Source organism: Microcaecilia unicolor, chromosome 3 (genome assembly GCF_901765095.1).
Source record: "Microcaecilia unicolor chromosome 3, aMicUni1.1, whole genome shotgun sequence".
Taxonomy (NCBI): Eukaryota; Metazoa; Chordata; class Amphibia; order Gymnophiona; family Siphonopidae; genus Microcaecilia; species Microcaecilia unicolor.
The window spans coordinates 516,579,923-516,604,251 of NC_044033.1; positions in this window are offsets into that span (position 1 = coordinate 516,579,923).

The following is a 24,329-nucleotide window of genomic DNA, read 5'->3' on the forward strand; positions in this document are numbered from 1 at the left end:
ACTACTTACTTGATAATCTGTATGCTTTATTGAATTGATTATATCCATTTTATGTAACCAATTGTTTACCTACTCTTGATTGGCGCTTGTCATGATGTAAGCCACATTGAGTCTGCAAATCGGTGGAAAAATGTGGGATACAAATGCAACAAATAAATAATTAAATAAATAAATGTATGTTAATGAAGATTTCATTTTTATTAGTGTTGCTTTGCATTTTATGTATGTTTTTATGGGAACCGCTTAGGGGGAGATTCTGAGTGGAGGAGTAGCCTAGTGGTTAGCACAGCGGACTCTGATTCTGGGGAACTGGGTTCAATTCCCACTACAGCTCCTTGGGACTCTGGGCAAGTCACTTAACCCTCCATTGCCCCTGGTACAAAATAAGTACCTGAATATATGTAAACCACTTTGAATGTAGTTGCAAAAACCTCAGAAAGGTGGTATATCAAGTCCCATTTCCCTTTCCCTATTTGAGATTCTACATGGAATGTTGAAACTATTTGTAGATTCTTCATGGAATGTTGCTACTATTGGAGATTCTAGATGGATTGTTGCTATTCCACTAGCAACATTCCATGTAGAAGCCTGCCCTTGCAGATCAGCAACATGGCCGCGCAGGCATCTGTTTCTGTGAGTCTGACATCCTCACAGAAACAGAAGCCAGCGCGGCCATGTTGCTGATCTGCTAAGGGCAGGCTTCTACATGGAATGTTGCTAGTGGAGGAGTAGCCTAGTGGTTAGTGCAATAGACTCTGATTCTGGGGAACTGGGTTTGATTCCTACTGCAGCTCCTTGTGACTGGGCAAGTCACTTAACCCTCCATTGCCCCTGGTACAAGTACCCAAATATATGTAGTTGCAAAAACCTCAGAAAGACTGTTTATCGAGTCCCAATTCCCTTTCCCTATATATGGCGCCTGAAAACCAGCGCTGAAATCCATGCCAACTAAGTGTATTCTTTAATGGATGCCTAGATTTAGGCACCCATTATAGAATACACTCAGTTGATATTTCAGCACATCTATTTACTCCAACAAAAAAATATATCCCAGCGCTATGGGCTGTATTCTATAACTAGGCATGCAAATTTCAGAACACCCAAGAAACGTCCATTTCCCTGCTCATAACCGCACCCCTTTTTGCCTGCTTGTTTTAGAAGTTCACCACACATTGTTACAGAATACACTTAGCAAGTTGTGCGCCTAAATTCCAATCAGTGCCAATTAGTGCTCATTATTGCTTGTTATGTGCTGTTATCAGCGCTCAATAGCTTGTTAAGCTTGTTAAATTACCCACATAGTTATAAAATTTGCGCCAATTTCAGCATCGATCTCTGAATCCGGGGGTTAGTGTACAGGTATTTTAGAAGTATTTAAAATAAATAAATACATTTTACAGCCACACTAAAAGTGGTCTCAGCATGCAGGAGATCCGCGTGCTAAAAATAACGCAGGTTACGTTTTAGCAGAGCTTAGTAAAAGGGCTCCTAGCTTTGTAGATACTGTGAAATATAAGAAATTTTAATTGCACTTTTCAAAGTGAATGTCCGTAGTGGCGTAGCTACGTGGGGCCACAGGGGCCTGGGCCCCTGTAGATTTGGCCCTGGACCCCACTGCCGATGACCCTCTTGACCCCCCTCCCGCCGCCAACCCGCCGTCGCCTACCTTTGCTGGCGGGGGACCCCAACCCCGAGGTCCTCTTCTTCCAGCGCAAGGCTTCGTCTGTTTCTGTGAGTCTGACATCCATTGCTGGCTGATCTGCAAGGCTTCGTTCTATTTCTGTGAATCTGACGTCCTGCGCGTACAACGTGCAGGACGTCAGACTCAGAAACTGAACGAAGCTTTACACCGGAAGAAGAGGACCTCGGCTGGCAGGGGTTGGGGTCCCCCGCCAGTAAAGGTAGGCGACGGCGGTGGCGGGGGGAGGGTTGGCGGTGGGAGGGAGGGTCGAGAGGGTCGTCAGCAGGGGGGGGGGGTCAAAGTTGGTGGTGGTGGTGGCGGGGGGGGGAGGGATCGGCAATGGCAGGGGGGAGTCGGCTGCGCTGGGGGGGAGGCTAAAATGTGCCCCCTCACCTCGGGCTCTGGACCCCCCTCCCGCCAAAGTCTGGCTACGCCCCTGGTCCGTGCGCATACTTCCCCTTTGAAAACGGGCACAAAGTCCACGGATAAGAAATGCATGTGGATTTCGCTTCATAGAAAGGTATTCGCCTTCCATTTTATGCTCTCACAATATACTATGACAACGGATGCACCTCTGATTTTTTTTTTAAGCCATCAGTTGGATTGGGTGAATCTGAATTCAGCATAATGGCTGCATGTTGAATATGTTACATACACATGTACGTGCAGTCGTGAGTTTGTGCGATGGAAAAAAAAAAATGAGACAGTTTCTTTGATGTAGCTGAATCGCACGGCGTAATAGAATTGTTTTTCAGATGCTAATAGCCTTGCTGATGCACAGCTTAGTATGGAACACGGGAGAGAAAACATTTGCAATAATCCATTAGCACACAAGGAAACATAAATCTGATTACGACATAAGATTCATAGAACATCGGCTGCTCACTGTGCGTAATCTATCACTGAATTTCATCTTCTGCTATTGTCCTTATTACTAGAAGTAATATGGTATAATATTGGTGCCAGCAAATGATAGCTTTTTTTTTAATGAAAATATAGATTATCTGAGGATGTCGTTGGACCAAAGCTGGTCTCTTTTACGCATGTGAGGGAAGGCTTGTATGTATCCAAACTCAAGGCAATCTATATCCTAGTTCAATAATACATACTCCGTCATGTGGAAAGTAACTCGAGTTTTCCAGAACCAGCATGGCTCCTGGAACATTACACTAATGTAGCTAGTAAAATAGACAAGCTTGAATGGCAAATACAGATGTTCATTGTATAAAAAATAATTAAACCTGTCTTCTATGGGTATAAACAAATTAAACATTCAAAATTGAAATTAAAAGACGACGATAGGGATCCTTTCACTAAAGCACAGTAAGTTTTGCATGTTAACAGCAAAGACTGAGATGTGGAAAGTGGAAAGCTGCCTTCCTGCAGGTATGAGCTCGGCAGACCCTGGAAGGGCCCTTCCCTGGACACAGCACTCCCAGAAGCAGACTCCAAAAATACGCTTAAAGCCGCTTTATTCCATCAGCAAGGCCAAGACATTTCCTCTTCCAGACACAGACCTTGGTTACAGCACATAACACCCCTTGTTCCTTCCCCCTGCCGGCCACAGTTTCTGGATACAGTTTAAAATCATTCACTGCTTCCCCAGCATGGCCTGATTCCTGGATACACTTTTAAATCACTCACTGTTTCACCACCATGGCAGTGTTCTGAACACAGTTCAAGTCACTCACTGTTTCCCCAGCATGGCACCACTTCTGGACATGGTTTAAATCACTCACTGCTTTCCCAGCATGGCATGACTTCTGGACACAGTTTAAATCACTCACTGCCTCCCCAGCATGGCATGACTTCTGGACGTAGTTCAAATCACTCACTGTTTCCCCAGCATGGCCAGGTTCCTGGACACAGTTCAAATCACTACCTGTTTCTCCAGCCAGGTCTGACTTCTGGCCACAGCTGAAATCATTCACTGCTTTACAGCATGGCACCTCGCTCCCTCTTGAGTGGAACAGCTGCTTAACTTTTCCTCCAGCCTTGAAGAAGGTTTGTTATGAAGCCTTTCAACTTCTTCCCTTGTACCTGAGCTAGAGCAGCAATCTCCATGGGCTCACTTCCCCAGTCATCTTGGGCTTGGATCTCCTCTCTGACCTCTTTCTCTACCTCCCATTCCATGGGCTCCTCTCCCTTTATGGTCCCCAGCTGGTCCTCTCCCCACTGATTATTCCTCCTCAGCCAATCTCCCTCCTCTCCCTCGGGATCCTGGGACTTGTAGTTCCCTTGCTGCTCCCTTTGCAGGGGAAAAAGTAGTTGTGCTTGTGTCAATTGTGTTCTCCACTAAAACGCCAAACCGTCGTTATATCCTCAGTTCTAGGCTTCAAGGTGTTTTTTTTACAATCCATGGGAACCAAACAACCACTTCTCCAATAATGTATTCTGATCAACCATCAAGAGTCCGACTCTGCAGGGTTTTGTTCAATACTTCCTCAGGAACTGCAATGATTATTACTCTAGAAGCAGAAAACAAAAGTCTTGCCCTCTGAATTTAAACTTTCTTTTCCAACGAGGATTATATCCGCTCCCTGGCAGGAAATGACGTCACGCAGTAGTCTAAACCAATATTCATGAATGAACTAAATCTGAACCATTAATCAAAAGAATGTGATGATCTGGCAGTGCATTCCACAGTTGTGGAGAGTAACAAGAAAACGTAGGATTTCTAGTCATCTGGTTTTGCCTACTGCAAAAGAAGGTAATAAATACACTGGGACCCAGAGCAGATTTGATTACATAGTAACATATAGTAGCATAGTAGATGATGACAGAAAAAGACCCGCACGGTCCATCCAGTCTGCCCAACAAGATAAACTCATATGTGCTACTTTTTGTGTATACCTTACTTTGATTTGTATCTGCCATTTTCAGGGCACAGACCGTAGAAATCTGCCCAGCACTAGCCCCGCCTCCCAACCACCAGTCCCGCCTCCCACCACCGGGTCTGCCACCCAATCTCGGCTAAGCTTCTGGGGATCCATCCAGATGCATGTACACTCAAAAGGGTGAAAAAAAAAAGCAAGGACAGGGTTCTGAGAAAGCTTGAATACTAATAACAAGATTTTATAACTGGCACAGTACACAATAGGCAACCAATGATTCCTTATCAAAAGCAATGTAATATGTTCAAATCTAAAGACATGCATTACAAGTTTAGTTGCATTATCCAGTATGGGCTGCAGAGGGTAGAGAACGTCAGGCCATGCAATACTGCATTGCTACAATCCAGGCAAGGCATTAATATAGCCTGACATCACTATCAGTCAGTATCTCACATAAAGGGTGTAAAGTACGCATTTTATACTTACAGTCCTATTAATAAGAGATCTCATGGTAAGAGAGTGGAGGAGTGGCCTAGTGGTTAGGGTGGTGGACTTTGGTCCTGAGGAACTGAGTTCAATTCCCACTTCAGGCACAGGCAGCTCTTTGTGACTCTGGGCAAGTCACTTGACCCTCCATTGTCCCATGTAAGCCACATTGAGGCTGCCATGAATGGGAAAGCGCAGGGTACAAATGTAATAAAAAAAATTACCTAGGTGCACAGGTTCCTCTTTCACAGCACTTCTACTTTGATACCACCACATTCTATAGATATCTTCTTTCCATTTCTTTAAGGGGTATAGATTTGATGGTCATTGGGACAAGGCATTCTCTGGTTCTCTTAAGCATCTTGATGCACTGTTGACCACAAGGATGACAACAAACTGAATTTCAAAAGCTTAAGGACCTTAATACCCCAATGACAGTCTGTAGGAAAGGCAGCATTTAACACTCATAATCCAGTACATCTGGAACTAGCCCAGCATATCCCTTGTGACTTGGAGCATATGGGTTATCCCAATTAATTTGTTTTTATCCCATTAGGCCAGGTGTTCTTTACTGCGTCCTTAGGGCACACCCAGTCAATCTTGTTTTCCAGACATCCACAATAGATATGCATGAGTTAAATCTGTATGCACTGCTTCCATTGTATGTAAATCTGTCTCATGCATATTCATTATACGCATTCTGAAACCCCAACTGCATGGACTTGGTTGAGAACTACTGCAGTAGACACAGAGGGTCATAATCGAATGGCGCCAGCCAAATAGATGGCCGGCCATCTATGCGGTCAGCGCCGTAAAGGGGCGTAGCCAACCGTATTATCGAAAAAATGGCCGGCCATCTTTTCCTTCGATAATACGGTTGGCGCCGGCTAAATCTCAACATTTAGGTCAAATGTTGAGACACCGGGTTTAGAGATGGCTGGCTTCTGTTTTTGGCCATAATGGAAACAGGGCCCGGCCATCTCAAACCCGGCGAAATACAAGCCTTTTGGTCGTGGGAGGAGCCAGCATTTTGTAGTGCACTGGCTCCCCTGACATGCCAGGACACCAACTGGGCACCCTAGGGGGCACTGCAGTGGACTTCAAAAATTGCTCCCAGGTGCATACCTCCCTTTCCTTGTGTGCTGAGCCCCCCAAATCCCCCCAAAACCCACTCCCCACAACTGTACACCACTACCATAGACCTAAGGAGTGAAGGGGGCACCTACAGTGGGTACAGTGGGGTTTTTTTTTGAGGGCTCAACATATGCCACCACAAGTGTAACAGGTAGGGGGGGATGGGCCTGGGTCCACCTGCCTGAAGAGCACTGCACCCACTAAATACTGCTCTAGGGACCTGCATACTGCTGTCAGGGAGCTGGGTATGACATTTCAGGCTGGCATAGAGGCTGGCAAAAAAAAAACGTTTTTTAATTGGTTTTTTTTGGGTGGGAGGGGGTTGGTGACCACTGGGGGAGTAAGGGGAGGTGATCCCCAATTCCCTGCGGTAGTCATCTGGTCAATTCTTACCTACAAATGCACTCAGTCTGCTGCCCCTCACTACCTTTCTACCCTCATCTCCCCTTACGTTCCCGCCCGAAACCTCCGTTCACAGGACAAATCCCTCCTCTCAGTACCCTTCTCCTCCACCGCCAACTCCAGTCTCCGCTCATTCTGCCTCGCCTCACCCTGTGCTTGAAACAACCTTCCTGAGCCCATACGCCAAGCCCCCTCCCTGCCCATCTTCAAGTCTCTGCTTAAAACCCACCTCTTCATTGCTTCGTTCGGCACCTAACTCTTACCGTTCAGTAAATCCAGACTGCCCCAATTTGACTGCACCAATCGGACTGACCGTTCACTTGTCTTCTAGATTGTAAGCTCTTTGAGCAGGGACTGTCCCTCTATGTAAATTGTACAGCACTGCATAACCCTAGTAGCGCTTTAGAAATGTTAAGTAGTTGTAGTAATTGGGCACTTTTTTGAGGCTTGGTCCTAAAAATAAATGGCCCAAGTGAAGCCGGCGAAGTGCTCGTCAGAGCCGGCCTTCTTTTTTCCATTATCGGCCGAAGCCGCCCATCTCATAACCATGCCCCCGTCCCGCCTTCCATACCCTGCGGAAACGCCCCCTTTAACTTTGGCCAGCTCTGCGACGGAAAGCAGTTGGAGCCAGTCAAAATCGGCTTTCGATTATACCGATTTGGCCGGGTTCAGGAGATGGCCGGCCATCTACCGATTTGTGTCGGAAGATGGCCGACGATGTCCTTCAAAAATAAGCAGGACAGTCAGCTGCAATAAGGTTTACTGGGTGTAAGGTTTACTGAGTGTAAGGTTACTGGGTGTTCTAGAAATTGAACCCAGAATCTTAGAGGCTAAGGACTGGAGACTTGCATCTCAGCCAAAAAGGGTGCTTAACTGAAACTTGAGCTTCCAGAAATGTGGCCATGAGGGGCAGAATAAGCTGCTTGCTTACTCAGACCAGCAAGAGAAGAGCTAAGTCTTATCAATGGCAGTATAAATAAAGAAGTCCGGTCCGGCAAACCCTTGCTGGTTCAACAGTTTTCAGTGCTTCTATCCCAACTCCTTGAGCTACTTCCACGCAAGTTCTTCCCTACCTGCTACACTCTTGATTCTTGCTCTACTCTTGGTTCCTGTCTCACACCCGATTCCTTCACCACAGTTGACTCCCACTGCTGCAATTCCTATTCCATGCACTAATTCCTGCAACACGTCTGGTTCCTGAAACCACTTGGTTTCTTCCTTGCTTGACTCTACCCTTGGTCTAGCCTCTCCATCCACACTCTTGAGTTGCGGAGGTCCTGATACTGTGGAAAATGAGATTCCTTACTGATTTCCCGGGTGCGGTCATCGAATCTTACAACACCCTCTACTTTTCTCATGCTGGATTTTGGGCCTCATTACCGTTATGATTATTATGCATTATATGCCCTCCCACGGGAGGTGGTGGAGATGAAAACGGTAACAGAATTCAAACATGCGTGGGATAAACATAAAGGAATCCTGTTCAGAAGGAATGTATCCTTGGGAGCTTAGCCGAGTTTAGGTGCCAGAGCTGGTGGTGGGAGGTGGGGCTGGTGGTTGGGAGGCGGAGATAGTGCTGGGCAGACTTATACGGTCTGTGCCAGAGCTGGTGGTGGGAGGCAGGGCTGGTGGTTGGGAGGCGGAGATAGTGCTGGGCAGACTTATACGGTCTGTGCCAGAGCTGGTGGTGGGAGGTGAGACTGGTAGTTGGGAGGCGAAGATAGTGCTGGGCAGACTTATACGGTCTGTGCCAGAGCTGGTGGTGGGAGGCGGGGCTGGTGGTTGGGAGGCGGAGATAGTGCTGGGCAGACTTATACGGTCTGTGCCAGAGCTGGTGGTGGGAGGTGAGACTGGTAGTTGGGAGGCGGAGATAGTGCTGGGCAGACTTATACGGTCTGTGCCAGAGCTGGTGGTGGGAGGCGGGGCTGGTGGTTGGGAGGCGGAGATAGTGTTGGGCAGACTTATACGGTCTGTGCCAGAGCTGGTGGTGGGAGGTGAGACTGGTAGTTGGGAGGCGGAGATAGTGCTGGGCAGACTTATACGGTCTGTGACAGAGCTGGTGGTGGGAGGAGGGGCTGGTGGTTGGGAGGCGGAGATAGTGCTGGGCAGACTTATACGGTCTGTGCCAGAGCTGGTGGTGGGAGGCGGGGATAGTGCTGGGCAGACTTGAAGAGGACAGGTACAAATAAAAAGTAGCACATATGAATTTATCTTGTTTGGCAGACTGGATGGACCGTGCAGGTCTTTTTCTGCCGTCATCTACTATATTTCTATTCCATCAAATGTGCCCACAGGCATTTCTAGTTGGAGCACAAAAAATTTAGGGGCACAGTTACCTTTCACAACTTTTTCCAGCACCTGATTCTGGCTATTTCTCAGGCTCCCGTGCAAGGATTCCGGTGCATGGTACATTGTATGTCTCATTTGGAATATTTAAAAAGAAAATTTACATATGGCAGCATTAGTCATTGTTGTAAAACAGCTGCTTGAGATTTAGAATGTATGAATCACATTCTTTCACAAAATATAATACATGGTTTTGTTCCTTTTGTTATACGTTTGTCTCTCTTTATCTATTTTGTTTTCCATTGTTCTTTGTTTTCATTATTTCTTTCATTTCCCTTATTTTGTCTTTACTTGTCCGTGCTTCCGCATTTTCTTATTCTGTGTGAGTAGGGGTTAATCAGGGGTTGAGGGAAGTTGAGAGTTGTTTATGGAGAAAGAAGCTGAAGTGTAACCATGCCAGAGCTGGTGTAGCATTCCAACTTTACGGAAGGTGCACTTTGAGGAAACTCGGAAGTTTTCATTTTCAAGTGCTGGACCTCTCTTATGGAATCAGATCCTGATGCAGGTACAAACGACTGAAGATAGATCACTTAAGGCTTCAGTTTTGTTGAAAAGACCAGAGGGTGAAATATTGAGTGAAATGTGGACGCATACCTTCTTCGGTGTGGGCCCTGCTTTGCGGAATTAACTTTGTAACGAGTTGAGGGATATTACTAGTATTTCTACATTTTCATAAACACTGTAAAGCCTAGGGACCCTTTTACTAAGCCAGGTAAGCACCTACGTGTGGCCAATGCACACCAATACGGCCTGGGTAGTAATTTCATTTTTGACGTTCGTTCGATAGGCACATAAGAAAATATTTTTAGTTTCTGGCGCATGGGCGGTAATTGGTCCGGTTAACGCCTGAGACCTTACCGCTAAGTCAATGGCTGGTGGTAAGCAGCGGCGTACCAAGGGCGGTGCGGTCTGCCCCAGCTGCACGCTGCTGGGGGGTGCAGGGAGCAGCCGCGCGCTTGATCTTGGGCAAGTTACTTCATATTGCTTCAGCTGAAACTTAAGGACCCGTTTACTAAGTATGTTAAATGCTTCATCAAGAAGGGGAGTTCTCAGTATTTTTTTTTTAATTGCAAATCATGTGTTAACATTCAGATTAATGCATAGTATCTGCTCCCGGTTAATGCAGAATGCAGAAATTAAACTCTGGAATTCTTTGCCAGAGAATGTAGTTAAGGGGGTTAGCTTAGCGGGGTTTAAAAAAAGGTTTAGATGGCTTCCTAAAGGAAAAATCCATAGACCATTATTAAAATGGACTTGGGGGAAAAGCCACTGCTTATTTCTAGATTAAGCAGCATAAAATGTATCGTACTGTTTTGGGATCTTGGCCAGGTACTTGTGACCTGGATTGGCCACTGTTGGAAACAGGATGCTGGGCTTGATGGACCTTCCGTCTGTCCCAGTATGGCAATACATACGCACTTATGCACTTAGGGGTAGATTGTATAAATGATGCCGACCCTCCCCCCCCCCCCCCCCCCCCCCCCCCACTGAGCGCTATTCTACAAATTGTGCCTAAAGTTAGGTGCGGTTTATAGAGTAGCGCTGAAGTCACAGGTGTTGCGCTTAAATTTAGTGTGTCCATTTGCACCAATGAAAATGTGGTCAAATACTGTAGCATGTGAAAAAAAAGCATGCTCACTATCTGTCCCAAACCACCCAAGACCCTCCCATTTTCACGCCCCCACGCCTAAATTTACATGCAAATTTAATCTAATTAGCGCCAGTAACTGCTTGTTAAAAGCCAATTATTGACACTAATTACCTCGTTAATCAATTAAATTGTGTGCCTAAATTTGTGCATGAAATTTTTGGGGGTTGCTTCCTGTTTAAGAGGTGGTAATTGGTCCCATGTATTAGCCAGTTAGCACACAATAAGTGTAATATACTAGCTGGCTAATACTTACACAACCATTCTCTGCCCATGGCACGCTCGCAACAGAAATATTCAATAATGCACAGCTGAATGTGTGAAAACAGGCAAATTACCAAGAAACCACTTAACGTGATTTCTCAATATCCTGTTTCTGTGTGTTATCCGTGCGTTGAGAGCCGAATACCTGTTAGTCAAAGGGCCCTTTACTTTGTACGGCCATTTGAGCAGGAAACTAACTCATATTTCTGAACGTAACACATCTCGAGCTCAGATTTGGAAAAGGTGAATAATAATCTAAAATCCAAATCCAGATCTGATTGGAGTCTTCCAGATACTTCTACATAAGTAATGCCACACTGGGAAAAGACCAAGGGTCCATCGAGCCCAGCATCCTGTCCCAGACAGCGGCCAATCCAGGCCAAGGGCACCTGGCGAGCTTCCCAAACGTACAAACATTCTATTCATATTATTCCTGGAATTGTGGATTTTTCCCAAGTCCATTTAGTAGTGGTTTATGGACTTGTCCTTTAGGAAACCGTCTAACCCCTTTTTAAACTCTGTCAAGCTAACCGCCTTCACCACGTTCTCCAGCAACGGATTCCAGAGTTTAATTATGAGTTGGGTGAAGAAAACTTTTCTCCAATTTGTTTTAAATTTGCTACACTGTAGTTCCATCACATGCCCCCTAGTCCTAGTATTTTTGGAAAACGTGAATAGACGCTTCACATCCACCTGTTCCACTCCACTCATTATTTTATATACCTCTATCATGTCTCCCCTCAGCCGTCACTAATGGCCGCTGTCTGAGACAGATTGCTGGGCTTGATGAACATTTTCTAGAATCCAACATAATATCCCCTATAATTTAAGCAATGCCAAATATAGGTCTCCTTTTATTAAGCCGCGGTAGTGATTCCCATGCGGCAAATGCAATGAAGCCCATAGGAATTGAATGGGGTTCGTCACATTTGCCATACTGGGAATTACTACTGAAGCTTAGTAAAAGGAGCCCATATTCTCTTGCATGTGACAGTGGTTTGGAAAGGAGCCAGCAAAGTTCAATAATTTATGACTCTGTTAATCCCACTGGGGCTCATTTTCGCAAGAGAAAACCATCTAAAAAGTGGCATAAAGCACAAAAATCTCCAGTATTTTTGAAACCTATTTTTCAGACATTTTTCTATGCTGTTCTTCTGCAGTGTGTCCAAATCTCAAGGGGACATGTTGGGGGGGGGGGCGTGTTAAGCGCAGGATTTGGGTGTTTCTTAAGTTTTAGACGTTTCACAACCATAATGAAACAAAACAAAACCACACAGGACTAAAACTAAGACATTTTGAGCTAGACCTGTGTTTATAACGGATAAGGCACAAAAAGGTGCCCTAAATGACCAGATGACCACAGGAGGGAATCAGGGATGATCCCAAATTCCCTTCAGTGGTCACTGACCCTCTCCCACCCCCCAAAAAAGTAATTAAAAATATGACTTACCAGTCTCTATGACAGCCTCATATGTTAAAGTCAGGTCTATTACAGCAGCATGCAGGTCCCTGGAGTAGTGTAGTGGTCAGTGCAGTGCATGAGTGGGGGACTCAAGTCCCTATCTCCCTCTACCTGTCACACTTGTGGTGGAAACTGTGACCCTCCCAATGTCACCAAAACTCTATTGTACCCACATATAGGTGCCCCCTTCACCCACAAGGACTATTGTAGTGGTGTACAGTGGGGGGGGGGGGGGGAGGGTTTGGGATGGGTTTTGGAGGGCTCAGGGGACAAGATAAGGAAGCAAAGGTCAGATGAGTGGAGGAGTGGCCTAGTGGGTTACAGCACTGGTCTTATAATCCAGAGGTAGCCAGTTCAAATTCCACTTCTGCTCCTTGTGATCTTGGACAAGTCACTTAACCTTCCATTGCCTTAGGTACAAACTTAGATTGTGAGTCCTCCTGGGACAGAGAAATATCCAGAGAACCTGAATGTAACTTACCGCGAGCTACTACTGAAAAAGGTGTGAGCAAAAATCTAAATAAATAAATATTTGAGATTCTACATGGAATGTTGCTACTATTTGAGATTCTGTTGCTACTGTTTGAGATTCTACACGGAATATTGCTAGTGGAGGAGTGGCCTAGTGGTTAGAGCACCGATCTTGCAATCCAGAGGTGGCCAGTTGAAATCCCACTGCTGCTCCTTGTGATCTTGGGCAAGTCACTTAACCCTCCATTACCTCAGATACAAAATTAGATTGTGAGCCCTCCTGGGACAGAGAAATATCCAGAGTACCTGAATGTAACTCACCTTGAACTACTACTGAAAAAGGCGTGAGAAAAATCTAAATAAATAAATAAATAAAGATTCTAGAATTCTAAAGAATAACAACATTCCATGTAGAACTCCAAAGAGTAACAAGATTCTTCAGGGTGGAGGAGTGGCCTAGTGGTTAGAGTACCAGTCTTGCAATCCAGAGGTGGCCAGTTCAAATCCCACCACTGCTGCTTGTGATCTTGGGCAAGTCACTTAACCCTCCATTGCCTCAGGTACAAACTTAGATTGTGAGCCCTCCTGGGACAGAGAAATATCCAGAGTACCTGAATGTAACTCACCTTGAGCTACTACTGAAAAAGGTGTGAGCAAAATCTAATAAAATGAATGTGTACCTGAGAGCATTTTTGTGAATTGTACAGAAGTGCCCTCTAGGGTGCCCCATTGCTCTCCTGGGATGTCTGGGGGGGGGGGGGGGGGGGGCTAGTTCACCAAAAATGCTGGCTCCTCCTTCATTCCAAAGGCATGACTCTCTACATTTTGCACTTATTCTGAGTTGTTTTTTTTTTTAATGGACCAAAAATCAAAACGTCCAAAGCACAAAACAGTATTTTCAGAAAAAAAAAAGATAGACGTTTTTCTTGTTGGAAAATGACCTTCTTTCCTATTTGGATTTTGGATGTTTTGTGTAAAACGTCAAAAGTTGGACATAGATATCATATCGAAAATGGCCCTCATTAAGAATGCGTATTCATTTGAAATAACATAGGAAATGTCAAAAAGCCTTGCCTACTAATAATGATATTGCTCCCAAAGCAAAACCAAATGAAAAAAAAAATCCGAAGAAAATTAAAATTCCAGTATGTGACACAGGAAAGTAAACCAAATAAAAAATTGGAAGAACAGGGTCATCATTATTACACAATAGTTTTTGATGTCATACTTTTAAATAATAGGTTTAAGAACTCTAAGGGCACCTTTTATAAAGCAGCGCTACTGATTAGCGTGCGCTGAATTCATAAGTACAAAGTACTGCCATACTGGACTACCAAAGGTCCATCAAACCCAGCATCCTGTTTCCAACAGTGGCCAATCCAGGTAACCAATAACTGGCAAGATCCCAAAAATGTTAAATACATTTTATGCTGCTTATCTCAGAAATAAGCAGTGGATATTCTCCAAATCAATGTAATAATGGTCTGTTCACGCTTTCCAAAAATACTAGGACTAGGGGGCATGCGATGAAGCTACAATGTAGTAAATTTAAAATGAATTGGAGAAGATTTTTCTTCACTCAAGGTATAATTAAACTCTGGAATTCGTTGCCAGAGAATGTGGTAAAGGCGGTTAGCTTAGCGGAGTTTAAAAAAGGTTTGGACGGCTTCCTAAAGGAAAAGTCCATATACCGTTATTGAATGGACTTGGGGAAAATCCACTATTTCTGGTACATTTTTGGGATCTTGCCGGGTATTTGTGACCTGGATTGGCCACTGTTAGGCACGATGGACCTTTGGTCTTTCCCAGTATGGCAATACTTATGTACTTATGTAAGTGCTCCTCATGTCTGGCTCTTGGATTTCCCATATTTCAGATTTATATTAATTGTAGAATTAATTTATTTATCTGTTTTGTTTCTTTTATGTTACTAGTTTCTATTGGGCTCTTTTACTAACCTGCACTAGTAAATACTCCTAGGCTGTCCTAACGTAGGACTTTCCTGCACACTAACCCCTGATTTTATAAAGGTTGCCACAGATTGTGCGTGCAAAGTGAGGCGTGTTCCCAATTTGAGCATGCAATTTAATAGAACTGCTTTTTAACAAGCAATTATTGACACTAATTAGATTTCATTGGGAATTACCCACATAAAGTTCGTAAAGGGATGGATATGTGTCTAAAATTTATGAATGGTCCAAAAAAGGGAGTGGAGAAATGTGAGGGTCATGGGAATTTCGGGGAGGATCGAGGGTGTGGTTTTGAGTTACGCACGTAATTGTAGAATAACAGTGCGCCACGCCTAAATGTAGGCATGGACCTTTGGCCCACATTTTCATTGGTGGAAATGGCCTTGCCTACATTTGTGTACAACCTCTCCATTTAAGCATTAAGGGCTAAATTCTATATATGGTCTAAAGCAGTGGCGTAGCTACGTGGGGCCACGGGGGCCTGGGCCCCCGTAGATTTGGCCCTGGACCCCCTTGCCGACGACCCTCTCGACCCCCTCCTGCCGCCAACCCTTCCCCACTGCCGCTGTCGCCGTCCGCTACCTTTGCTGGTGGGGGACCCCTACCTCCACCAGCCAAGGTCCTCTTCTTCCGGCGCAAGGCTTCGTTCTGTTTCTGTGAGTCTGACGTCCTGCACGAACAACATGCAGGACGTCAGACTCACAAACAGAACGAAGCCTTGTGCCAGAAGAAGAGGACCTCAGCTGCTGGGGGTTGGGGTCACCCGCCATCAAAGGTAGGCAACGGCGGGGGAAGGTTGGCGGCGGCGGGGGGGGGGGTCGAGAGGGTCGGCGGCGGGGGGGGGGCGGCGGTGGTGGGGGGGGGGGGCTAAAATGTGCTCCCTTACCTCGGGCATTATTCAGTTAGCATGCACTAATATGCCACTGAAACACCCCTTTAAAAAAATTAAAAACAATAAATACCATACACTTAGGACTAGATTCTACATATCATGCCTAAAGATTTGGTGCCGAAATGAAATTCACTTAAGCATAGTCTATAAAGTATGCCTTAATTTAGGTGAACTTTATAGAATAAGCCTAAATTTTTGCGCAGTTTATAGAATACACCGAGCGCCGGTCCACTTGACCTAATTTAGTCACGGCCAGTTACACCAAGTAAAACCTGGTATGAATCCTGACACCTAAATTAGGCATGGAGCGGGTGTATTCTATATCAACGCATATAGATTTTAGATACACCCACGACCTACCCATTCTACCTCATGACCACACCCACTTTTCAACTATGGGACTTAGAATTTACGTGCACCATGTTACAGAAGTGTTGCCATTACAAAATTCTTTTGCTCCACTACAGCACTGTGATGTTCCTGAAACTAAAATTGAAGCACAAGAAAAAGAAAAAACAAGGAAGAGGGAACAAAAAGAGGAGAAGGTACCCAAAGAGAAAAGACACTCACAAATCACTAAACCCAAAACACATACTAGGAAATGTAGTTGGAAAGCAATGACCACAAATGCTCACAGTCTAAGCAATAAAATTCATGACCTTCAAGCCCTGATGTTGGAGACTGACTTGGACATAGTTGCAGTCACAGAGACATGGCTCAATGGTTCCCATGAATGGGATGTAAACATACCAGGCTATAATCTTTTTAGGAAGGATAGAGAGGGATGTAAAGGTGGTGGAGTAGCTCTGTATGTGAGAAATGATATCGCAGCGACTGAAATGACAGGGAAGTGGGGAAAGGAAGAAGCGATATGGATCACCTTAAAAAGAGAGGATAGAACCTTGGTCCACGTGGGTGTTGTCTACAGACCCCCGACACAATTGGAGGAACTAGATAAAGATCTGATCGCTGATATTCAAAAGTTGGGGAAGAAAAGAGAGGTGCTGTTGTTGGGAGATTTTAATCTGCCGGATGTAGATTGGAAGGTTCCGTCTGCAAAATCGGAAAGAAGTAGAGAGATTGTGGATGCTTTCCAAAGTGCTCTGCTCAGACAAATGGTGAATGAATCCACGAGGGAGGGAGCCACGTTGGATCTGGTGCTCACGAATGGGGATAGTGTGTCAAATGTCCGAGTGGCTGCACACCTGGGAAACAGTGACCATCAAACGGTTTGTTTTGATGTAACGGCTCATGTGGATGGCGGCCACTCTAAACTCAAAGTCCTGGATTTCAAGCGAGCTGACTAACAAAATGGGAGAATACCTGAGGAAGGAGCTGATGGGCTGGGAGGACATACGAGAAGTGGAAGGACAGTGGTCCAGGCTAAAAGAAGTAATAAACAGGGCCACAGACCTTTATGTAAGGAGAGTAAATAAAAGCAAGAGAAAAAGGAAACCGATATGGTTCTCCAAGCAAGTGGCTGAGAAAATAAAGATTAAAGAGTTAGCATTCCAGAAATATAGAAAATCTCAAGAGGAGGAACACGGGGAGGAATACCGGATGAAACTGAAAGAAGCCAAGAGAGAGGTACGTCTGGCGAAGGCGCAAGCGGAAGAACAAATGGCTAGAAATGTACGGAGGGGAGACAAAAACTTCTTCAGGTATATTAGCGAAAGGAGAAAGACTAAAAAGGGGATTGTGAGACTAAAAGATACAACAAAACGCTATGTAGAAAATGATGAAGAAAAAGCCAATTTGCTAAATAGATACTTTTGTTCTGTTTTTACTGAAGAAAATCCTGGGGAAGGACCGAGAGGGACTGGCAAAAGTACACCTGAAAATGAAGTGGATAGAGCACCGTTCACGGAAGAGAGTGTGTATGAACAACTTGGAAAGCTAAAGGTGGACAAAGCCATGGGGCCGGACGGGATCCACTCCAGAATACTGAGGGAGCTCAGAGAGGTTCTGGCGGGTCCTCTTAAAGATTTGTTTAATAAATCCTTGGAGACGGGAGAGGTTCCGAGAGATTGGAGAACGGCGGAGGTGGTCCCTCTTCACAAAAGTGGGGATAGGGAAGAAGCTGGAAACTACAGGCCGGTAAGCCTCACTTCAGTTATTGGAAAAGTAATGGAAGCCATGCTAAAGGAAAGGATAGTGAATTTTCTGGAAGCCAATAAGTTGCAAGATCCGAGACAACATGGTTTCACCAAAGGGAAATCGTGCCAAACGAATCTCATTGAATTCTTTGACTGGGTGACAGGAGAATTAAATCAAGGACGTGCTATGGACGTCATCTACTTAGATTTCAGCAAGGCTTTTGACACGGTTCCCCACAGGAGGTTCTTGAATAAACTAGAAGGGCTGAAGATAGGACCCGTAGTGGTGAACTGGATTAGGAACTGGTTGACGGGCAGATGCCAGAGGGTGGTGGTAAATGGAGTTCGCTCGGAGGAGGGAAAGGTGAGTAGTGGAGTGCCTCAGGAATCGGTGCTGGGGCCCATTCTGTTCAATATATTTGTGAGTGACATTGCCGAAGGGTTAGAAGGTAAAGTTTGCCTTTTTGCGGATGACACCAAGATTTGCAACAGAGTGGACACCCCGGAGGGAGTGGAAAACATGAAAAAAGATCTGAAGAAGCTGGAAGAATGGTCTAACGTTTGGCAATTAAAATTCAATGTGAAGAAATGCAAAGTGATGCACTTAGGGAGTAGAAATCCAAGGGAGGCGTATGTGTTAGGTGGGGAGACCCTGATAGACACGGACGGGGAGAGGGATCTTGGAGTGATAGTATCTGAGGACCTGAAGGCGATGAAACAGTGCGACAAGGCGGTGGCCATAGCGAGAAGGTTGCTAGGCTGTATAGAGAGAGGTGTGACCAGCAGAAGAAAGGAGGTTTTAATGCCCCTGTATAAGACGTTGGTGAGGCCCCACCTGGAGTATTGTGTTCAGTTTTGGAGGCCGTACCTTGCGAAGGATGTTAAAAAAATGGAAGCGGTGCAAAGAAAAGCTACGAGGATGGTATGGGAGTTGCGTTCCAAGACGTACAATGGTGGAAATAAGTATTTGATCCCTTGCTGATTTTGTAAGTTTGCCCACTGACAAAGACATGAGCAGCCCATAATTGAAGGGTAGGTTATTGGTAACAGTGAGAGATAGCACATCACAAATTAAATCCGGAAAATCACATTGTGGAAAGTATATGAATTTATTTGCATTCTGCAGAGGGAAATAAGTATTTAATCCCTCTGGCAAACAAGACCTAATACTTGGTGGCAAAACCCTTGTTGGCAAGCACAGCGGTCAGACGTCTTCTGTAGTTGATGATGAGGTTTGCACACATGTCAGGAGGAATTTTGGTCCACTCCTCTTTGCAGATCATCTCTAAATCATTAAGAGTTCTGGGCTGTCGCTTGGCAACTCGCAGCTTCAGCTCCCTCCATAAGTTTTCAATGGGATTAAGGTCTGGTGACTGGCTAGGCCACTCCATGACCCTAATGTGCTTCTTCCTGAGCCACTCCTTTGTTGCCTTGGCTGTATGTTTTGGGTCATTGTCGTGCTGGAAGACCCAGCCATGACCCATTTTTAAGGCCCTGGCGGAGGGAAGGAGGTTGTCACTCAGAATTGTACGGTACATGGCCCCATCCATTCTCCCATTGATGCGGTGAAGTAGTCCTGTGCCCTTAGCAGAGAAACACCCCCAAAACATAACATTTCCACCTCCATGCTTGACAGTGGGGACGGTGTTCTTTGGGTCATAGGCAGCATTTCTCTTCCTCCAAACACGGCGAGTTGAGTTCATGCCAAAGAGCTCAATTTTTGTCTCATCTGACCACAGCACCTTCTCCCAATCACTCTCGGCATCATCCAGGTGTTCACTTGCAAACTTCAGACGGGCCGTCACATGTGCCTTCCGGAGCAGGGGGACCTTGCGGGCACTGCAGGATTGCAATCCGTTATGTCGTAATGTGTTACCAATGGTTTTCGTGGTGACAGTGGTCCCAGCTGCCTTGAGATCATTGACAAGTTCCCCCCTTGTAGTTGTAGGCTGATTTCTAACCTTCCTCATGATCAAGGATACCCCACGAGGTGAGATTTTGCGTGGAGCCCCAGATCTTTGTCGATTGACAGTCATTTTGTACTTCTTCCATTTTCTTACTATGGCACCAACAGTTGTCTCCTTCTCGCCCAGCGTCTTACTGATGGTTTTGTAGCCCATTCCAGCCTTGTGCAGGTGTATGATCTTGTCCCTGACATCCTTAGACAGCTCCTTGCTCTTGGCCATTTTGTAGAGGTTAGAGTCTGACTGATTCACTGAGTCTGTGGACAGGTGTCTTTCATACAGGTGACCATTGCCGACAGCTGTCTGTCATGCAGGTAACGAGTCGATTTGGAGCATCTACCTGGTCTGTAGGGGCCAGATCTCTTACTGGTTGGTGGGGGGTCAAATACTTATTTCCCTCTGCAGAATGCAAATAAATTCATATACTTTCCACAATGTGATTTTCCGGATTTAATTTGTGATGTGCTATCTCTCACTGTTACCAATAACCTACCCTTCAATTATGGGCTGCTCATGTCTTTGTCAGTGGGCAAACTTACAAAATCAGCAAGGGATCAAATACTTATTTCCACCACTGTATGAAGAGAGACTTGCTGACCTAAACATGTATACTCTGGAGGAAAGGAGGAACAGGGGTGATATGATACAGACGTTCAAATATTTGAAAGGTATTAATCCGCAAACGAATCTTTTCCGGAGATGGGAAGGCGGTAGAACGAGAGGACATGAAATGAGATTGAAGGGGGGCAGACTCAGGAAAGATGTCAGGAAGTATTTCTTCACGGAGAGGGTGGTGAACGCTTGGAATGCCCTCCCGCGGGAGGTGGTGGAGATGAAAATGGTAACGGAATTCAAACATGCATGGGATAGGCATAAAGGAATCCTGTGCAGAAGGAATGGATCCACAGAAGCTTAGCTGAAATTGGGTGGCGGGGTGAAGAGGGGTTGGTGGTTGAGAGGCTAGGATAGGGGAGGGCAGACTTATACGGGGTCAGTGCCGGAGCCGGTGATGGAAGGCGGGACTGGTGGTTGGGAGGCGGGAAATACTGCTGGACAGACTTATATGGTCTGTGCCCTGAAAAAGACAGGTACAAATCAAGGTAAGGTATACACATATGAGTTTATCGTGGGCAGACTAGATGGACCGTGCTGGTCTTTTTCTGCCGTCATCTACTATGTTACTATGTTACTTAGCAAATAGTGCACGTAAATTCTAATTCATGCCAATTAATGCTGATAATTGGTTGTCAACATCCAATTATCAGCACTGATTAGCTTGTTAACCAATTAGCTTATGCGCATTGTTATGGAATACACTTCTATTTCTGCATGATATATAGAATCCCATTGTTAGCGCAGAAATGGCAAAACTAACATAAAACACTGTACTGTGTCCTGCGTTAGGCCATTTTTACATAAGTACATAAGTAATGCCACACTGGGAAAAGACCAAGGGTCCATCAAGCCCAGCATCCTGTCCATGACAGCGGCCATCCAGGCCAAGGGCACCTGGCAAGCTTCCCAAACGTACAAACATTCTATACATGTTATTCCTGGAATTGTGTATTTTTCCCAAGTCCATTTAGTAGCGGTTTATGGACTTGTCCTTTAGGAAACCGTCTAACCCCTTTTTAAACTCTGTCAAGCTAACCGCCTTCACCATGTTCTCCAGCAACAAATTCCAGAGTTTAATTATACGTTGGGTGAAGAAACATTTTTTCCGATTTGTTTTAAATTTACTACATTGTAGCTTCATCGCATGCCCCCTAGTCCTAGTATTTTTGGAAAGCGTGAACAGACGCTTCACATCCGTGTGTTCCACTCCACTCATTATTTTATATACCTCTATCATGTCTCCCCTCAGCCGTCTCTTCTCCAAGCTGAAAAGCCCTAGCCTCCTTAGTCTTTCTTGATAGGGAAGTTGTCCCATCCCCGTTATCATTTTAGTTGCCCTTCGCTGCACTTAACGCAATTTAGTAAAAGGGCCCAATATCATTTCTAACGAAATTTCTTGATAGTTGGAGTTTTAAAACATAGTTACTGTGGAAATATTAACCTTCAGATATCATTATTGCTGCGACGGTCTCATTAAAAATTTTATTTCTTAGCAAGTGTTCATCAAAATCTGCTTCAACAATTAATGTAGATTTTCTTCTGGCATACCATATGGCTCGGATTATTAATTGCTTCCTAATTCTAAAGGGTTTAAGAAATAAAGAGATCAGTGCGCTATCTTGTGAGATTTTCCATGAGTTAGTGGCCTCTTGGAAAGAAAGTTTGCTATGGATGTAAATTAACTCTGTTGCAAACTTTTACACGGAAATGGCCTATGGCGTAACTGGAAAAAGAAAACTCATTGGTATGTAGTTATCTTTTATTTATTTATTTACGTATGATATTTTTATCCCACATTAGCCCAAGAAGAGTTCAGGTTCAATGTGGCATACATTAGAGAATGACACGAGGATCCGTGGTAACCGGGGGGATGGGGATGGGCAGTGGCGTTCCTGGCCTGGATGGCACCCGGGGCGGAGCACCGATGCGTCCCCCCCCCCCCGGGTGCAGCGCGCCCCCCCCCCCCCGCTAGATGACACCTCCCCTCCCCGGCGAAATGACACCACCCCCGGGTGCACGCCGCTGGGGGGGGTGCCGCGGTGCGCGCCTGCTCCTCCGAGTTTGCTAAACTTCATTCGTTCGCTGCAGCTCCCTCTGCCCCGGAACAGGAAGTAACCTGTTCCGGGGCAGAGGGAGCTGCAGCGAACGAACGAAGTTTAGCGAACTCGGAGGAGCAGGCGCGCGCCGTGGCACCCCCCAGCGGCGTGCACCCGGGGCGGACCGCCCCCACCCCCCTTGGTACGCCACTGGGGATGTGGACAGATCCCATGGGGACGGGGCGGGGATGGGGACAGAGCCCATGAAGACGGGGACAAACTTTGTCCCCTTGTCCCTTTCTACTTTGAAGCCTGTTAATGAACTATTTATGTTTGAAAGATGCAGACGACAATATTTTTATTTTTGGGAAAAACAAGCCACAAGCTAGCAAAATTTGCATGGGGGATCCGGTACATCCTGCTACCAGCACATCTAAGGAGGGACTGTGGAAGACAGGAGAGCTAGACAGAATCCTGAGATTGCTGATGGCTTCGTATTCATCCACAGATTAAAAAATCATAACAGTGCTTAATAGAGCATATGTCTCCCCTCTAGGGCACACAGAACGGGTTGTATTTTGTACCCCTGGACATTTTAACAGGGTGGATTAGGATTCCTTGGGGTAGTAGAAGTCAGCTATTGTTGGAAGGGTAGAGGGTGGTGGCGGTGGGAGGGTTTATTATAGTTGTTCATTGTTATTATTGTTTTCTATTTGTAATTTATACACAACAGTTACACAGCATATTGTTCCTTTTTATACTTTAATAAAAAGGTTTATATATAAAATCATAAGTGTTCGAGGCTTCTGCAGATGAGGACAGAGCCCACGGGGACGGGGCGGGGATGGGGACAGAACCTGTGGGGATAGGGCGGGGATGGAGACGGGGACTGCGGGGATGGGGTGGGGATGGAGACAGAACCCATGAGGATGGGGCGGGGGACAAATTTTATCCCCATGTCATTCTCTAGCTTACATTACAAACATCAGTAGAATGGTACACGTTTTGAAAAGTATCAATTCGTATAATACATAATATAATATAGGTTGAAATTTAAAATGAGCTATTTCAACGTAAGCAACAATAATCCTGAAATGCACAATTCTATATTGAGAACTGATAGAATAATAAAACAAACTAAGTTGACAATTTCAAAGCAACAACGTTTATATCGAATTGATAAATAAGGAGACTCCGCTAGAATGATAGTGAGTGTAACTATACTAAGTAATATTAGATAGTTAATCTTTAATTATAGAGTGATCAAATACAGATTCGATTATCCAAGAGATAGTAAGTAATTGAGGGGTCCTTTTACTAAGACGCGTAGGCGCCTACGCATGTACAATGTGTGTCAAATTAGAACTACCGCCTGGCTACCGTGTGCCACAGGTGTAAATGGTGGCCCTTATGAACATATGTCTCAAGCCACGGAGAGAGTGGTGGATACTTGGAATGCCCTCCCGCGGGAGGTGGTGGAGATGAAAACGGCAACGGTAGCGCTGATTAGCTTGTTAACCAATTAAGTTACGCGCATTGTTATAGAATACGCGTAGATTTCCACATGGAAATTAAGGCCTGATATATATAAATTGGGGGTTTCGAGTGCAAATGACAGTATTCTATAACACCTCGCCTAAGCTTTAAGAACATTCCCTGAGCCACCCGTACCCTTCCCATGGCCATGCCCCTTTTTGAATTGCATGCTAGAAAAGTTAAGTGCTGATGTTATAGAAATGAGACTAGGGCAGATGTGCGTACAAATGCAAATTGCTGCCAGTTAACTCCAATTATTGATTGTCAATGCCTCGTTAACTAATTAAAATCCAGGGGTAGGTATTTCACTGTCCCAAAGGGCTTACACTGTTAATTTGTACCTGAGGCAACGGATGCGTAAGTGACTTGCCCAAGGTCACAAGGAGAAGCAGTGGGATTTGAACACTGGTTTCCCAGGTTCTCAGGCTGAAAAGAGTATAATTGCAGAACAGCAGTGGTGTACCAAGGGTGGGGTGGTGGGGGCGGTCTGCC